Source organism: Delphinus delphis, chromosome 19, assembly GCF_949987515.2.
Source record: "Delphinus delphis chromosome 19, mDelDel1.2, whole genome shotgun sequence".
Classification (NCBI taxonomy): domain Eukaryota; kingdom Metazoa; phylum Chordata; class Mammalia; order Artiodactyla; family Delphinidae; genus Delphinus; species Delphinus delphis.
Window position 1 is genome coordinate 5398551 of NC_082701.1, and position 6279 is coordinate 5404829.

The 6279-nt window shown below is 53.5% G+C and overlaps 1 long non-coding RNA gene across 1 annotated transcript in view; it reads right to left on the reverse strand.

Annotated features, from left to right (window-relative positions):
• The window catches only part of LOC132414356 (uncharacterized), a 127425-nt gene extending 121404 nt beyond the window's left edge, over nucleotides 1-6021 (reverse strand). Inside the window, exons 1-2 of the long non-coding RNA XR_009516939.1 lie at nucleotides 5496-6021; nucleotides 5017-5161 (exon numbers count right to left, since the gene is read on the reverse strand). This is a non-coding gene — a long non-coding RNA (uncharacterized lncRNA). The remainder of the gene's footprint in view (nucleotides 1-5016; nucleotides 5162-5495) is intronic.
• Nucleotides 6022-6279: the final 258 nt, after the last annotated feature.

Here is a 6279-nt window from a genome sequence, read left to right on the forward strand (position 1 = left end):
GTTAGGACTTCCCCTTCCAGTGCCAGGAGTGCGGGTTCGATCCCTGATCAGGGAGCTAAGATCCCACATGCCTCGTGGCCAAAAGACCAAAACAGAAAACAAAAGCAGTATTGTTAACAAATTCAATAAAGACTTTGAAAACGGTCTGCATCCAAAAAAAAAAATCTTAAAAAAAAAAAAGAAAGAATGATCCAGCAGGCACCAATATTTGCAGAATTAACGAGCGAGGGAATCCGAAGCAACGGATTGGAAATGCGTCTATGATTAGGGAAAGGGAATATACTCCATTGGTGGCTCAGAAAGCACGGCCGAAATCCCCAGCGGATTATCTGATGGAACTGCTGGGCAGGCAGAGATGGTCTCTCCCGCCCTGTCCTGCCGGGGCTCTCAGACCAGTGAAAGGAAAGGGGAGGAAACGGCTAGAGAGAAATGAGGTCAAGGGCCCACATTTTAGGCAAAGGCGGCGGGTCTGAAAACCATTAAAATCTGACCCTATAAGAGGCATTTTCCAAACACCTGGGAGCCTCACAGACCCGAGGGGAGGGACTGATTTATTTCCAGAGACCCAGAACCACAGTCCCTCTGTCATTTGCCCGAACGCGGCTGCTTCTATTTTCACCACCCCCAGAAGGCAACTGGTTTCAAGACTTCTGTGTAGAAACCTGTACCAACACACCAAATACGGGAGGAGGTGATGATTCACATTACCAAAGGAATTCTTTGACAGAAACTTGCCACTTCAGCATTCCTGTAGCTTACAAATTTCCTCCAGGCCTTTCACATATCATGTGATCAACCGAGATTGGTTTTTGTATAGATATTCTTCCAGGAACAAACCTAGTCCGTAAAGCAAGGGAGCCGGAGTGGTTTCGAACAGACTGTCTTTTGCCAATGGCATAGCTCAAAGAGAGGAAATCTATCCAGGACCATTCCTGTCCTCTTGTGAAATGAACTGAGCGCATCCATCCTGTGATGAAGGGGGTGCTGACTAGACGTGGAGGACCCCAACCAGTTCCACGATGACAGTGGACATTGCCTAGGACGATGCTGGCCAGAAAGAGAAGTAGCAGGGTCTGCCTGGGCACACAAATGTCCCAGGGAGCTGCCTCTTACAGCTGCCCAGGCTCCCAGGGAACTCACAAACCCCAGAGGACAGGCTGCAGATCTTATACCTAAGCCCAGAACGGCAGTTCTTTATCGTTCACCCAAATACAGCCACTTCTGACTTCACTGAGTACAAAGGGCACCAGATTTCAAGACTTCTACGTCACAACCTGTGCCAACAAAACGAGTAAGTAGATGGGGGGCCAGACCAGGCGGAGGCAAGCTGGGAAGACTTCCTGGAGGAGGTGGAGGACAGAGAAGCTTTGCAGCTGGGTACGCTTGAGTGGGAAAAGGCTCATTTCTGGCTTTAGCTGGCCAAGAAGTCAATCAACTCCCTGTTTCTTACAATGCCCACCTGTATTAAAATGGCCTGGGGTGCTTGTTAAAAATACCCATTTCTGAGTGCTACCCCCGGCATGTACCAAAACAGAACCTCTAAAGGTGGGGGGAGGGTGGGGATGGCTGCTAAGAATACTCAGATTTTTACCAAATTCTCCAAGCACTTCGTTTTTATGCAAACCACAGGGTGCAGGCCAGGGGGCTGGGGGGAGCAGCTCCAAGTACGCTGGCTGAACCGGGCCCACGCTGATCTGGGAAGAGCTGGGCAGGGAGGACCCGTGAGGAGTCACTGAGGAGAGGGACAAGGCAGGTGCAGACAGAGGGCTGTTCCAGGACTGTTTAGTCACAACATCCCCCAAGCCCTCTCCCACCGACACTTCCTGTTATGATCCTAACTGGAGCTGGCTGGTGACAGAAAACGTCTGTGCCAGTGCACAAAGGGCAGAGGAGAGAGGGAAGGAGGGAGGGAGAGAGAGAGAGACAGAGAGAGAGAGAGGATGAATATCTTTCAGTTTACGAGCTATAACAGGAAGGCTGGGAGTATAAGAAAAATCAAGTCTAGGCGCCCAGACCCTAATAGTAATGAGAAACTCTATCTGGACGACAGAAGTCTGGTTGGTTGAGATTTAAGTAACCTCAGAACTTCCTCATCCCAAACAAACACCACCTACACTCTAACTGCGGGCAGCCACCCCCAGCTGGAGAAGACAGCCCGAGTTTGCGTGTGTATTGTCGGTGGAAGGTTTGGACTACTGTGGTCTCTGTTGCAGGCGGCAGGAGAAGGGCCTCTTTCATGAGTTTCCTCAACTTCACACAAGTGCTCTCTTATGCAAAGACGCTGGGCCAGCCTCCATCCACATGAGTGGCTTCCAAATACCCCTCCAGGCTGGCTCTCCTCAGCCCTGAAGAAGAGGGGGACCCCACCCCCCAGCCCAAGATTGCTGGACAAAACCCTCAATCCACACTGAGGCACGAGCGGAAACCCGCGTTCCCTTAGATCTGCCCAGATCCCCAGTAAACGCTGCCCACTGGGTTTGCACACTTAGCGCCCGACACACCTGCTGCTCAGGAGGCGTGAATCACAGGCGCGGCACGCTGGACTCGCCGCACGCTGGACTCGCCGCCGCCGGGTTCGGGGCTTCACAGCTGGCTCTCACGCACCCGGATGTCATCCTCCACCTACCCACACCCCCAAGGCACGTTGGGACAGATCAGGCTACAACCCAATTTCTACTAAACGACTCATTGCCAGGGGAGGTCCATGGAAGGAAGGAGAAGGGTACACGGAGATGCTTCTCCCACTCATGGTCAAGGGTCCTCTCCCCTCTACACCCTGGAGGGTCTCATCTGCTGGCCATAAACAGTGAGGAGGGGGTGAGTTAACCTGGGAAAGGAGATGGGATGGACTTCTCAGTTCTGCACCATCTCCAGAAGAAAGACCGTCTGCCTAGATGAATAAACTTTAGCGCCCTCCTGTAGCACAGCGCTTATCGTTAAGGATCCTATCTTGTACTCTTAAACATTTGCTAAGAGGGGAGAGCGCCCATTAAGTGTTCTTGTCGCCAAAAAATAGTAAAATAATAAATAAGAGGGCGGGCGGAAACTTTTGGAGGTGATGGGTATGCTTACGACAAAGACTGTGGTGACTGTGGTATCAGATTCACAGCGCATACTTATCACCAAACTCACGAGTTGCAGACATGAAACATGTATAACCTTCTGGATGTCAATCATGCCTCAGTTAAGTGGTCTTTAAAGAAGACAGCCTGCTGAATCCCTCTCAACTTTCACTTTTTCACAAGACAGCACTTTCTGCCATGCAGGATCCTGAAATGGATCCCGGACCAGAAAAAGGACATTAGTGGGACAACTGGAAAAATTTGAATAAGGCCTGGAGATTAGTTCAAACTATTCTATCAATGTTAATCCCCCACTTTGATCATCTCACTGTGAATCTATAAGATGTTAACATATAGGGTAGCTGGGTGACAGGTATAAGGGAACTCCGTGTACTGTTTGCGCAACTTTCCTGTAAATCTAGATTTCTATCAAAATCAAAAGTTAATAATAATTTTTAAAAGGACAGCATTTTAAATCCAGCTTCCTAGTAAATCTCAGTCTCTGGCATTGCTAATATAATTTCGACCCTAGTCCTGAAGGCAAATTTCAAGTTACTCTCATAACCAATATGCTGATCAACTCTTTGCTGCAGGAGAAACAAAACGAAACAAAAACTGCATTCACTCAGCAAGCACTGTCTGGGCTCCTACTGTATTCTGGCTCCCAGCTGTGGGATTATCTGCTGGCTAAGTGGTGCAATCTTCCTCCAAGCCCACCTCGTAAATGTCTACCAAGAGGGCCACTCCTCTGATTTTAGACATGACTGACTTAGAGCAAAGAGAGTGACTTCTGGGAATTTTCCAAAGGAAATAATTCAGAATGTGCAAATCCTTATGTACAAAAGACACTCACCAATGCATGAATTCAAAGGGTAAAAATTTGGAAATACCTTGGTGTCCAACAATGGGAGAATTGTCACGCAAACTATGATTCAATGCCTGCAGTGAATACAGTCATTATGTGGGGAAATGTTCAAAGAAAAAAAACAAAGTGAGGGGGAATAAAGCGGGAAACAAAGTTGTACATATTTGCAGGATTTCAGCAGGGGGGACATATGTCAAATTGCATTACTGTGGGAACTGGGTGTTTCCTTTCCTGTTTTTTGCTCTTTTTTGTAGTTTTCTATAAAAGACAGAGAAAGGGCGCGGATTACCTTTAAAATCAGACGGGGTGCAGAGGCGGGGCTTCCGGCCATCAGTGGGACAATTTCAACAGTTCCTCTCCCAGAGAAGGTGAGGAAGGGCCACAGGGTACATACTGCACCAACGTGGGCAGTTCCACGGACCTGGGTGTGGCCAGGGCACAGGCTCCTGGGGGAGGGGCGGTACCAACACACATCACCTTTTTTCTTCCTGTGGTGCCTGGCTCTCCCCCTCTTCCCAAGCAGGTGCTCACGGGAGGCACTGGCACCCTGCACACAGTCCAAGGGAGACCCGTGACAGCTTCCAGAAGTGTTCTATGCAGGAGGGACCCCTGGGCAGGAAATGGATCATCACAGACAGACTGCCAACGGAGCTGGAGGGAGGGGAGGGAACCCCGTATCTGGGAAAGCACCCCCAGGAAACCATCTTCGGGGGAAAGAGTTGAGGACAAGTGCCAAAGGGGGAGCAGGAAAAGGAGGCCCCTGGTTTATCTGCACATCAAGGCGGATTCGCTCATTCATTCAACAGACATCTACTCTGCACCTACTCAGCGACAGGCACGGCGCCGCTGCAAACAGCGCCCACACAAAAGGACGAGGATGGGGGGTGCTGTGGGTTCAGAAGCAGCGTGCTTCCAGGTCAGGACTCAAGACTACGCCCCCTCCCCGCGCTGGCCGGGAAACCGCTTCCATTAACAATGTGCACTGACGGCGGGGGGTGGGGGTACGCCCCGGACCGAATGCCTGCTACCTCCCACCCGTTCAGAAAGACGCCTGATGGGTGGCGCAGTCCTTGCAGTCAAGCCGCTCACCAGCAACCAGGACCGGGGACCAGGGACATTCACCACCCCCCCGGCGAGGGGGGCTCCAAGCGCTGCGCCCCGATCGCATTCGGGGTCGCCAGTGGGCAGACGACGGGAGCTCACCGAGGCGGCTCAGCTCTCGAGGTAAGGGGCCCTGCAGGGCGACAAGGTGAGAAGGTAAGTGCGATGGGGGGTCGGGCGGATACGCCCAGCACGCGGACCTCTCCCCAACTTGGGGCTCTGTCCCTCGGGGCAGCCAGCGGCCAGGAGGCGTTGGAAAGGGAGATGACCGAGAGCGCCCAGGATGGGCGATGACCACCGCCACCGGGAGAATCGACTCCGCTTGGAGGCAGAGGGATGGCTAAAATGACCTCTGGAAAGATGTCAATTACAAGAACAAAAATTTCAACCCAGAACCCCATGACCTTCATAAAGCGACGCAAGGGGTGAAATCCCCCCCTCTTCCCCCGAATCGCGGGGCAACTTACCTACAGGTAAGGGACTCGACTGTTAGGTAGAATGTGCCTCAATCCACGGATAGAGACGAGGCTGTGGGTCATCCGAGACCGGCCGAGACGCACCAAGTAATCCACGTTAGGGGGTCCGGAGGCCCCTACCCCATTCCCAACTTTCCATCCAAGGCCAAAGCGCCGGCAGCCCCGGCCTCTGCGCCCGGGACCCGCGGAAATCGCGCTTGGGTTCGCTGGCCCGGGTTCCCCAGCGGCGCCCCGGCGACCCCGGCGAGCGCACCCCGCCTCCTCGCGCTCGGAGAGCAGCGCCTCGCCTTTCTTCGCTGCTCATCGCCAGCGCGACCCCAGAGATCCCAGCCGGGAACCCCTCTGCCGAGCCCGGGAAAGCGCCAAGGGCAAATCCACCGGGCCTGGGGTTTGCAGGTCCGCGGGGCCCGGGCGGCGAGGGCTGGGAGCCCGTCGGGCAAAAGAGACTCAGGAGAGAAGCACCGAGCGGCGGCTGCCAGTTACGGGGTGTGACGCCCCGCGTCCACACCGCCTTGCCCGCGCCACCTCCGCGCTCGGCTCGCGGCCGGACCATTCTGCCTTTAAATAGCAGCCGGGTCCGGAGCGGGGAGGGGCGGGGAGGGCGGGGAGCGGGACGAACTGTTTCCTGGGAGATGTAGTTCCGTCTTCCAGCCACAACAAACGCAGAGCAGCGTAGGAATGGTTGGGGTCCGCCCGCCAACAGCTGTCCTCCCCGGCGCCCTAACTCCGGAGACAAGGCTGGGATTCCAGCCTCACTGCCAGCTCCGTTAGGTCT